Here is a 12,238-nt window from a genome sequence, read left to right on the forward strand (position 1 = left end):
ATATTGATCCTTTTTCCTATATAGGATTAGTATGATGATATGTTCGGGTTTAAGCTCGACAATACAGATGGAAACGTTGGCGCCAATGGAAGTTCAACAATGGAAACTGTGATCAATACATGAAACGATCACAGCTGCAAATAACACACGTTAGAATAGGAGGCGTACATTAAGCCTATGAACACAAATCATACACAACTATGAACTTCCTCCAGACAGCAAGGTCTCGTCCTAGCTGAAGGCAACAAATGCTCGCACCTCTGTTGTTAATAAAATCAAGCAGGTTCAAATCCCAAGGAGTATCTTTCTTTATTGTCCATTACTGTGAACCGAAAATATCTGCTTTATCTAAAGCCTGTACATAACAAAAGCTTCCCGATTATATACTGTATGGCTCATTCATTTTCAACGTATGAGATGTTATGATTGATATATTTTCGAATTCAAATTGTTATGCTTATGTATCTCCTAAAGAACGTGGTTATAAATGCCGCCTAGCACCACACTTAGTTTTCCCATACATTATAATGATAACAATAATAGTCCGACTCCGTGGCTGAATGTTCAGCGCACCGTCCTTCGGTTCAGAGTGTCCGGGGTTTGATTCCCGGTCGGGTGGGATATTTTAAAAGCTTAGACTGGGAGACTGGGTGCTTGTGTTTATCCCAACACTCCCTTCTAACATACCATACTGCAAATTACCACAGAAACACGCAGTAGTGATTACATCCCTCCATATAGGACTGGCGTCTGAAGGGCATCCGGCCGTTACACAGGACCAAATTCACATGTGTGACGCAGTTACCATCCACAACCCCACAGTTGTGAGAAGACTGGTAGAATAACAATATATTAGCAAAACCGATAGTAGCAAACAGAATGTTTAAAATACAGCGAATATCTAACAGTAGGCCTACTAACCGAACCGGGGCACAGAATTAGTCGCACATCACGGGGATCGAACCGCGGTTGGTCTGTAATTGAGTCCTGAATACAAGCACTCCGGGACCAGGAAAACTTCTTGTTTTCACCGAGCAACAAGTAGTAATTTCTCAAACCATAGGCCTATGTATAATATACTAATATTGAATTCCTCATTGCGGGGATCAAACCGTAGCTATCATCAAAGGAGCATTATACCCAACAACCCGGGGACCATGGCAGTTTCTTGTCTTCACCACTAAACAGTAGCAGGTTTTCGTTTTTATTTATGTTAGTACCACGAGCAGAATGGTACAGTATATTATCTATATATATATATAAAATAGCTTGTCCTGACTGACTGACTGACTGACTGATTCATCATCGCCGAGCCAAAACTACTGGACATAATGAAATGAAGTTTTGGGGATATATTCATATTATGATGTAGGTGCTCGCTAAGAGAGGATTTTTGGATATTCCTTCGGTGAGGGGGTAAAAAGGGGGGTTAAATTTTAAAATGAGTGTATCTATATCTCAAAACTTTTAACGTCTGTGGATGTGAAAATTGGTATTTAGAATCTTCTTTAAAAATAAGGAAACACGTATTTTTTTGTTTTCAGAAAATCCCAATAGGAGGGGTGAAAAGGGAGAAAAAGAGGTTGAATGCCTTTTATCAGGATACGGTACTTATATCTGAGAAACTGAAGATATTACAGACCTGAAAATTTGTACTTTTGACCGCCGTTAAAAATAAAGAAACAAGTATTTTTTTTGTTTTTAGAGAATCCAATTAATGGGAAGGTAAAGAGGGGGGGGGGGGGGTGAATTTTTAAAATGAGTGCATCTATATCTCAAAACTTTTAAAGTTTACAGATGTAAAAATTGGTATTTAAAATCTTCATTAAAAATAAAGAAACACGTATTTTTTTTTGTTTTCGGAAAATCCCAATAGGAGGGGTGAAAACGGGTGAAAAACGGGTTGAATGCCTTTAAAGCGAATACTTATATCTCAGAAACTGAAGATATTACAGACCTGAAAATGAGTGTTTGGGATTTCCTTTAAACATAAAGAAACACGTATTTTTAGTTCTTGGAAAATCCAATTAATGGGGGGGGGGGGGTAAATGGGGTGAATATTTAAAATAAGTGTATCTATATCTCAACACTTTTAATGTTTATAGATGTAAAAATTGGTATTTATAATCTCCTTTAAAATAAAGAAACACGTATTTCTTTCGTTTTCGGAAAATCCCAATAGGAAGGCTGGAAAAGGGTGAAAAAGGGGTTGAATGCCTTTAATGTGCCTACTTATATTTTAGAACCTGAAGATATTACAGACCTCAAAATTGGTGTTTGGGACCTCCTTTAAAATTAAGTAACACATGTCTTTTTTTTGCTTTTGGAAAATCCAACTAATGGGGGGAGGGGGTGAATAGGGGCCGAATTCTTAAGATGAGTGTATCTATATCTCAAAACTTTTAAAGTTCATAGATGTAAAAATTAGTATTTAGAATCTCCTTTGAATATAAAGAAACACGTACTTTTTTTGTTTTCGGAAAATCCCAATAGGAAGGGTGGAAAAGGGTGAAAAATGAGGTTGACTGCCTTTAATGAGGCTACTTATATTTCAGAACCTGAATATATTACAGACCTGAAAATTGGTATTTGGGATCTACTTTAAAAATAAAGAAACAGGTGTTTTTTCGTTTTTGGAAAATCCAAATAATGGGGGGTGAAAATGGGGTGAATTTTTAAAATGTGTGTGTCTACATCTTAAAATTTTAAAAGTTTACGGATGTAAAAATTGGTATTTAGAATCTTCCTTAAAAATTAAGGAACAAGTATTTTTTGGTTTTCTATAAATCCCAATAGGAGGGGTGTAAAAGTGTGAATAATTGGTTGAATGCCTTTAATGAGGAAACTTTTATCTCAGAAAGTGAAGATATTACAGAACTGAAAATTTGTATATGGGATCTCCTTTAAAAATAAAGAAATAAGTATTTTTTTTGGAAAATCCAATTAATGGGGGGTGGGGGTTGAAAAGGGGGGTGAATTTTTAAAATGAGTGTATCTATATCTCAAAACTTTAAAAGTTTACACATGTAAAAATTGATATTTAGAATCTCCTTTAAAAATAAAGGAACACGTATTTTTTTGTTTTCTGAAAATCCCAATAGGAGGGGTGTAAAAGGGTGAATAATGGGGTGAATGCCTTTAATGAGGATACATATATCTCAGAAACTGAATATATTACAGAACTGAAAATTTGTATATGGGGTCTCCTTTAAAAATAAAGACTCACGTATGTTTTTGTTTTTGGAAAATCCAATTAATGGCGGTTAAACAAGAGTGACAAATTGGTGTGAATTTTTGAAAGACTATATCTACAGATAATCTGAGAAACGTAAAATGTAACTGACGAAAAAAGTGGATATTTGTAATCGCCTGTAAATGTAAAGAAACATAGGTGATTTGTTTCTGGAAACTCCATTTAAGGGGAACTAAAAAGGGGTGAAATTTTAAAACGAGAATTTCTACAGTATATCTCAAAAAACTGAACATGTTACACAGGTGAAAATTGTTTTTTTTTACATCTATTAAAAATAAAAGAAACGTGTATTTTTAGTTTTCGGTAATACCACTTGGGAGGAGGAGGGGGGGTAAATGTGGCTGAAAATGGTGTTGAAGTCTTTTAATTAGACTACTGATATCTCAAAAATGAAGATGTTACAGACGTGAAATTTTGTATTTGGAATCTACTTTAAAAGTAAAGAAACAAGTATTCTCGGAAAATCCAATAAAGGGGGGGAGGGGTGAAAGAATTGAAAAATTAATTGACGGAATTGTATGAGAATACAGACATCTAATAAAAACGAAAGTTGTTACAGACGTGAAAATTGGTATTTTGATCCCCTTTAAAAACAAAGAAAAGCGCGCTTTGGGGGGGGGGACATCTTGGGGGACGGGAGTGAAAAGGAGTTGAATTCCTTTCATGAGGACACATAAATCAAAAACTGAAGAAGTTACAGTCGTGATAATTGGTATTTAGATCCTTTACCATTAAAGAAACAAGTATTTTTTGCTGGAAAATTCACTTGGGGGGAGAGGTGTGTTCGAAAGGAAATGAAATAAAAATTAATAATTTTTATGGGGATACTTATATCTCAATACTGAAGGTAATTGACGTGAACATTGGTGTTTGGAATCTCCTTTAAACATAAAGAAACTCGCCTTCTTTAATTTTCTTTGGGGGGGGGGAGTAAATAAACTTAACGGCGGTGGGGTGTAAAAGGAGGTGAGACAAATTGATTTTACTGTTCATAATGTACTTACAAGGAGCCTCCGTTGCTCAGGCGGCAGCGCGCCGGGGTCTCAGAGCTGGGTTCCGTGGTTCAAATCCCGGTCACTCCATGTGACATTCGTGCTGGACAAAACGGAGGCGGGACAGGTTTTTCTCCGAGTGCTCCGGTTTTCCCTGTCATCATTCATTCCAGCAACACTGTCCAATATTTCATTTCATTTGTCATTTATCGATCATTGCCCCAGAGGCGTGCTTCGGCAGCCGGCACAATTCGTTTTGTCGCCGCTAGATGTGGCTTTATTCATTCCATTCCTCACACTATCGAATGACTGGAAACAGGCTGTAGATTTTCGATGTACTTATTCTGATCATAAACCGATCATTTTTAATCTTTCCTGGGTTCGTTTTCAACAGCCATCTTTTACTTCGTAGAACGTTCTTAGATTACAGTAGATTCTCCTGGCATATAAATAAAAATGTAAACACATTTGAAATAAACGATATGAATTAGATTGACCGTCCAATTGTTCACCTCTATAATAAGGTCAATAATGCACGGAAGTACAGTATGTGATTCGTATGGCCAGAAATACGCACACTTGCCTACGCGCGACGATGGTGCTGGTCACATTGTCAACAATGACAATGGCAGCAGATGTAATTTACCGCCAAGTAGCGCTCTCTCATCTTGCTGTTGGGTCCAGAACATCTAATAATAATAATAATAATAATAATAATAATAATAATAATAATAATGTTCTGGACCGTCGTAAAATGTGCGGACCGCGGTGGAAACGGTTCCTGGACGGGTAATGACTAAGAATGCAGTCTGGCCGCGTGTTCAGAACCGCCAAGGCCCCCAAGACGACACCACGCCACATCTCCTGAAGGATTTGATCCATATTAAAAATACTTATAGCAAAAGATGGCAAAGATTTAGGGACCCAACTGACCGGATGGAATACCTGGACCTAGCCCGGGAAGTACGAAATCGATTGCTGGAAAAAAGATTGAAAAATGGGAGGAAACTTTCCGTAATCTATTAGAAAATGAATCAGATCGCGAATTTTGGCGGATTCTCGCAGAAAACGAGTCAGATCGCTTATTTCTGCGGATTATATATCTAAAACAATAAGCATTAAATTATAAATTTCAGTATAATACCGTAGCGAAGCACGGGTATCTTGCTAGTGTTAACATAAATATGGAGCTAGGTAATACAATTTTGTTTACCCCTCGGTTAACTAATCATACGCAGAATTATTTTCTATCTTCTGCGTGTGTTAGGATTATATACACACCGATAATTCATATATAAAAAGCACATTCTATGTATAGTTTGATGATACTGCGTTGTATATTCTGATATGTAATACCATGTAACCTGGAATATGGTAATGTCATGTTTTAAATTTAAATACAGGCTAACTTTACAGTCATTATTCAAGGCAATGAATATATTTTTTATCCCACATGTATGTATTATAATATAAATGTTATTATAGGCCTAAGTACCAACGCAGAATTTCTAACTTCAATAATATTGTGACTTGTATGCCTATACCACGTATAAATCTAAATTTTGAAGTCTTAAGTCAGGTAGTCAGACTCTGAATATAACAAATACTGATAGGCCTATATATACACAACACAAGCAAAATAAATACCATCTTAAAACATTGAAGTAGTCTATTCTTTGTCGAAACAACAATAATATCACTTTCCTTCATCTATCAGCTGATTGAGAACTTGGCAAAAACATGGCGGCTGGACTGGACTTGGCCACACTGTACATATAGAGTCACTGTACGTCTATGCTGCCGATAGCGCTACCTGGGAGTGGTCGAACGGAAACATCCTTTTACGCGGAGGGCAAGTTACGCGCTACTTAACCAGTAGGTAGTAGAACCGGCTCTAAGCCGTTTAACATCGCAGAATATGTGAAAAAGAATTCTACGAATACAATAGAAAGGATAAACAAGGTTAAGCAATTCATTTCCCTTAAAAGAGGAAAGAATTTTAACATATGTACATCTGTTAGTCTGCCTCTGTGGTGTAGTGGTTAGTGTGATTAGCTGCCACCCCTGGAGGCACAGGTTCGATTCCTGGCTCTGCCACGAAATTTGAAAAGTGGTACGAGGGTTGGAACACGGTCCACTCAGTCTCGGGAGGTCAACTGAGTAGTGGTGGGTTCGATTCCCACCTCAGCCATCTTGGAAGTGGCTTTCCTTGGTTTCCCACTTCTCCTCCAGGCAAATGTCGAGATGGTACCTCACTTAACGCCACGGCCACTTCCTTCCCTCTTCCTTGTCTATCCCTTCCGATCTTCCCATCACCCACCAAGGCCCCTGTTCAGCATAGCAGGTGAGGCCGCCTGGGCGAGGTAGTCGTCATCCTCCCCAGTTGTATCCCCCAATCCAAAGTCTCACGCTCCTGGACACTGCCTTTGCTTGTACACTAGGACAGTAATTGTGATTCAAAGGTGAGTCGAAGGGAGTATTGTTATATGAGTAATTCCTTTTCAGATACAATTAGAGAGACGAAGTAGTCTTCAGTCATGGAGCTAATGAGTTCTTTAACTATTCTGAAATCTTCCCTAGGTGTATCTTCATGACATCAATAATTTATTTAATTTTTCCTTGATACTTGATAGTTACTCAGCATATCAACAAATGTATCCTCAATCCCCTCATGCAGTTCAAGATTATCTTCTAGTTTAGCTGTGTTTTACAGTATTTACAAAGAAATCGTTCAGTATATTTGGGGCTCCTCTGTTACCTTTCTAACAGTTTCATTATTTATTACAGCCCAATTTGTCCAACTTTCACTATGAATGCGTCAATGAAAATTTTGTTTGAGTTCGCTTCTGTATAATTCCTGAATATAACTGCGCCTTTATTTGTCTTCAGGAATACCCTACTTAGCTTTCTTGTAAAGCGGTATCATTATGTCCTTAATGACTGAGAGATGAGAAGTGTATCATTTGAAATATATTATGTACTTCTTGTAGTACTATGCGTGTGTAATATCTTAGTATTTCTCGTACAGCATTCTTTTAGGCAAGGCCTTAATTTCAGAACGCTTGCTTAAAAGGCTTAAGAAATACTACTGTGGCTTTGAATTAGACTACTCTCTGCCAGTCACTTATAGTTAGTTTATACTTCAGATTTGTAATATTAATATCCTTAAATATTTAATTTGCTAAATGTTACATACCGGATAGTTTTCATATTAGAATTGAAGCCACAGACCATTAATATCAAATAATTAATGGTCCCTAACGCCACACTAAAGATTAATTTTGTGTATATTCATTATAATACCGGCCCCGTGGTGTTGAGGTAGTGTGCCTGCCTCTCGCCTGGAGGTCCCAGGTTCGATTCCCGGCCAGCCCAGGGATTTTTCTCTCGACCTGAGGGCTGGTTCGAGGTCCATTCAGCCTACGTGATTAGAATTGAGGAGCTATCTGACGGTGAGAAGGCGGCCCCGGTCCGAAAGCCCAGATTAACGGCGAGAAGATGCGTCGTGCTGACCGTACGCCCCTCGTTATCTGCAGGCCTTCGGGCTGAGCAGCGGTCGCTGGGCAGGCCAAAGCCCTTTCAAGGGCGTTAAGCGGCGTGGGGTTTGGTTTGGTTTTATATTAGTTATAATATTATCTAAGGAAGAACCATTTGTTGTTGTATGATCATTAACATGAAAAAATGATGTGACCTTACGGAATTAGAGAGCTAGTTGCTTTACCTACGTCGCACCGACACAGATAGGTCTTATGGCGACGATGAGGCAGGAAAGGGCTAGGAATGGGAAGGAAACGGCCGTGGCCTTAATTAAGGTACAGCCTGGTGTGAAAATGGGGAAACATTGAAAACCATCTTCAGGGCTGCCGACATTGGGCTTCGAACCCACTGTCTATCGGATGCGAGTTCACAGCTAAGCGCTCCTAACCGCACGGCCAACTCGCCCGGTACGGAATTACAGAGAAAAACCTTGCTTTATCAGTAGACTAAGACATTTATATTTTTATCTCCTACATAGAAAATTCTAAAATTATTTTATTTTCCTACGTGATCGGTTACTACTTTCCACGGTTTTATGAAATTATTCATATCTGAATCCGGAGGACAGTATAGAGAGATGAGAATAGACTTAATACTAAACATCAAAATGCCGGGCTGAGTGGCTCAGACGGTTAAGGCGCTGGCCTTCTGACTCCAACTTGGCAGGTTCGATCCTGGCTCAGTACGGTGGTATTTGAAGGTGCTCAAATACGTCAGCCTCGTGTCGGTAGATTTACTGGCACGTAAAAGAACTCCTGCGGGAATAAATTCCGGCACCTCGGCGTCTCCGAAAACCGTAAGAGTAGTTAGTGGGACGTAAAACAAATAACATTATTATTATTATTATTATTATTATTATTATTATTATTATTATTATTATTAAACATCAAAATGCTCACAGGCTCAAATAATTGCTCTTTAATACAACTATCCAGATTTAGTACAGAATAGGAAATTTGTAGATGGCTTTTCAGAAAAATTGCTACACCACCAGGTAAACTCATGCTTCTATGAATACTAATTCGTATCTGGACGGAACACATAGGCTATCTTCATCTTCTGCGAGCCAATGCTCATTGATACAACATGGCATAAGTGAATCAAGGAAAACTTCCAACTCATTTATTTTACAGTATTTCGAATCGAATGTAAACCGACATTTATTTTCTCCTTAAAAGGCGGCAAATTTCATTCTACTGCGAAATGCAATACTATACAATACTATACAATACTATACAATACTACAATACAATACAATACTAACTGTCCATACTGTCATATCGAAATCGACAGTGAAATTTCGCAGACACCATGAGGAGACCCATAAAATAGGGATGTAAAAAAATGTAGCTGCTATTTCGAACTGGAAAGTTTCGAAATCTTGATACAAAATCCGTATGACAACGCAACTTACTGGACAACCCTTGCTTATTGCTGGCTCGCGCGGCGCACGGCAGAGTGGAGTTGCAGTTGTGCTGAAGAGAGAGAGACAGAGAGCGAGAACGAACTGGTAGTCTGCCACGCGCCAAGGTCACTTTATTGTTACAGAACGAATGTGAAAAACGAGGTGCGTTAATCGCATGATAAAAACACAAATACTTTTGGGACCATGCACAACGAATATGAGTTTGAGGCCACATTGTCCTTCACAGTTTTCTTTACTTGTTTGAAGGAAATATTTCACAGGCACTTCGAACTCGGGAGGTCTCTCCGTTGTATAACTGCTTGCGGAACACAAACATTTAATCCTGTCCTTGAACCGTGGGGAGGAAAATTGAAAATGAATGAAAGACTGCATTATCAGTATGCTGTTTCTCTGAAAAACATTAAACTGAAAGTCTTTACAAGTCGGCACAATGGCTGTTAAGCGGTGATACGAAGCCTTCCACTGCCGGAAGAAAAACTTGTCCAAGGACTGTATTTTCTCTGTTCTGCCGGGAGAAATCTGGAGAATTTCTATACTGTCGCCGGGAGAAATATCTTCAAGACAGCTCATATCGCTATAAGCAATCCAGGAATCTAGCAACAGCAAACACTTCTCTTCCGAAAATGGGAAGATAAGGTAAGGGTGTATTATGCCCGAAGGCAGGTCCGAACCTCCGCAGAGGTGTGCCTGAGCCAGAGTTTACGTACGGTACGGTGGCCAGTTCCTTTCTTATCATCATCATCATCATCTGTTTACCCTCCAGGTTCGGTTTTTCCCTCGGACTTAGCGAGGGATCCCACCTCTACCGCCTCAAGGGCAGTGTCCTGGAGCTCAGTTCCTTTCTACTCCACCATTCCCACCAACAGCGCGTGGTAACCCATCCAAATCTTGACCACGCCAAATGTTGCTTAACTTCGGAAATCTCACGGGATCCGGTGTTTCAACACGGCTACGGCCGTTGGCGCAAAGGGGAAGAAGGTTTCTTTAAACCAATACTTGAATTCTTTTTCCCCATTTTCCCTGATTTTCTGGCTGTTATAATTATATTTCTTGCATGAAACATTTCTCTCGGACCGAATGTTCCAGTTGCCTCCTGCAGTACAATGAATAATTTCGGGAAAAGAGTACCGGTCGTACTAATTGTAGGCATAATTGTGTACGAATGGGTGAGTACACTAACTGACTGGGCAACTATTTCTGTATGTTTCTCACCAACAAACTTTCATTTCGCACACGAAACCACTCTGATCAGTACTATATATTTCTTTGCGACTTTATCTTTTTCGTCTTCTTCTTCTCGTTTAAAAATAGAGACACGTATTTTGTGGCGGGGAGGGGGAGTGGAATCAACTTAAGAGGGTGTAAAATGAGTTGAATTATTTTTATGAGGATACAAATAAGAAGTGGACTTAATACACCTGTAAGGGAGTTTTGTCTAGGGGGTGAGGAATGACAAAAATATGAATTTATATGAAACCGTTTGAATTATGAAGTTAAAATTTCAAATGATATCCTAGGTGTTACATCACAGAAGGTTTGAAACAAATTTAACTGCTCAGAGAGTTAAATGGGGGTTAAGATCCAGAAACAGATATATTCATTCCTTCCTCTGAAATGGTTTAACGTACGAAGACAAAATTCCAATTCCAAATCCTAGGTGTGAAATAGGAAAATTTTTTACGTTCCAATCCTAAAGTGTTAAATGAGGTTAGCTCCATAAACGAAATTATTCATCCCTCCAAAACTGACGTAGAAAGTTGTAATTTTACGAGAAGGGTGTTGTTTTATGTCCTAGGTGTAAGAGATCGTATACTTCAAAATATTTCTCCCCTAAGGGGTTTAGAAGGTGGTTGACCCTGAAAAACACAATATTCAATCTTCTGAAACCCGAGTGTTCCCGTTTCCTCCTGTAGTACAATGAATAATTTCGGGAAAAGAGTACCGGTCGTACTAATTGTAGGCATAATTGTGTACGAATGGGTAAGTGCACTAACTGACTGAGCAACTGTTTCTGTATGTTTCTCACCAACAAACTTTCATTTCGCGCACGAAACCACTCTGATGAGTATCATATATTTCTTTGCGACTTTATCTTTTTCGTCTTCTTCTTGCAGATACGCACGGGATACAAATTTCATTATTTTTCTACTTTTTATTCCGTACTATTTCTTAAAACGACTCAACCAATTAGCACATGCGCTGAAATCAGTTCACCCCGTTGAAATCTCTCTTGAAGTTTCCAAGACCCACAGTCGCAGGTCTTCATCGCATACATTCCGCTTCAGTCTTCTTGCTTCTGTAAAGCGAGAAAATAATTTTGTATGCATCAATTTCCTGTGTTAAATGGGGATTACTGATGTAGATTCTAATTGGTTCTTCCACCTGCACAGCTGCCGTAGTGACGCCAACTTACGACAACTTTTGCGAACAGTGGTTCATGAAAGCCCCTTCTTACCCCCCTTATTTAACAATAAATTTACAGCTCTTCTCTTTACGCAAGATCTACAGTTTGTTTCACTTTCTTCTGTGGACTGGAATCATAGTTTGAAGTAGAAGATTTGCTAGTGACTGCGGTGTCTCTTCACTGGATTGACGGGAAGCAGACTCGGGGCTCAAAATCGGATCCGTAACACATCTTGTTTCTGGCAATGGTGTGCTGCCTTCTCTTTCAGATAATGCAGATGAGGTGTCACTGCTTCCACTATCACTTTCACTGTCACTATTTCTCTCCAGACACAACTCCGAAATGATGCCGGCACCCATGGGATGGTTTTCAATTAGTTCGATCACATATCGACCCATCTTCCTTTCTTCCGAAGTTATTTCACGGGATGAGGTGAAACCTTTTTCACGGAAATAACGTAAAACATACTTTAGAACATTAGCCGGATTCATGACTGTTCTTTCAAAGGGACATGTATCAACTGGCTAGCGCAGAAAGCTCAAGGTAACCCCGTCGCTTCAGCTGGTCACCAGGGTTGTCCACGTCGAGCAATACGCTAACGCGTGCAATTCTCTTTATTTTTTAAA

Source organism: Anabrus simplex, chromosome 2, assembly GCF_040414725.1.
Source record: "Anabrus simplex isolate iqAnaSimp1 chromosome 2, ASM4041472v1, whole genome shotgun sequence".
Lineage (NCBI taxonomy): Eukaryota > Metazoa > Arthropoda > Insecta > Orthoptera > Tettigoniidae > Anabrus > Anabrus simplex.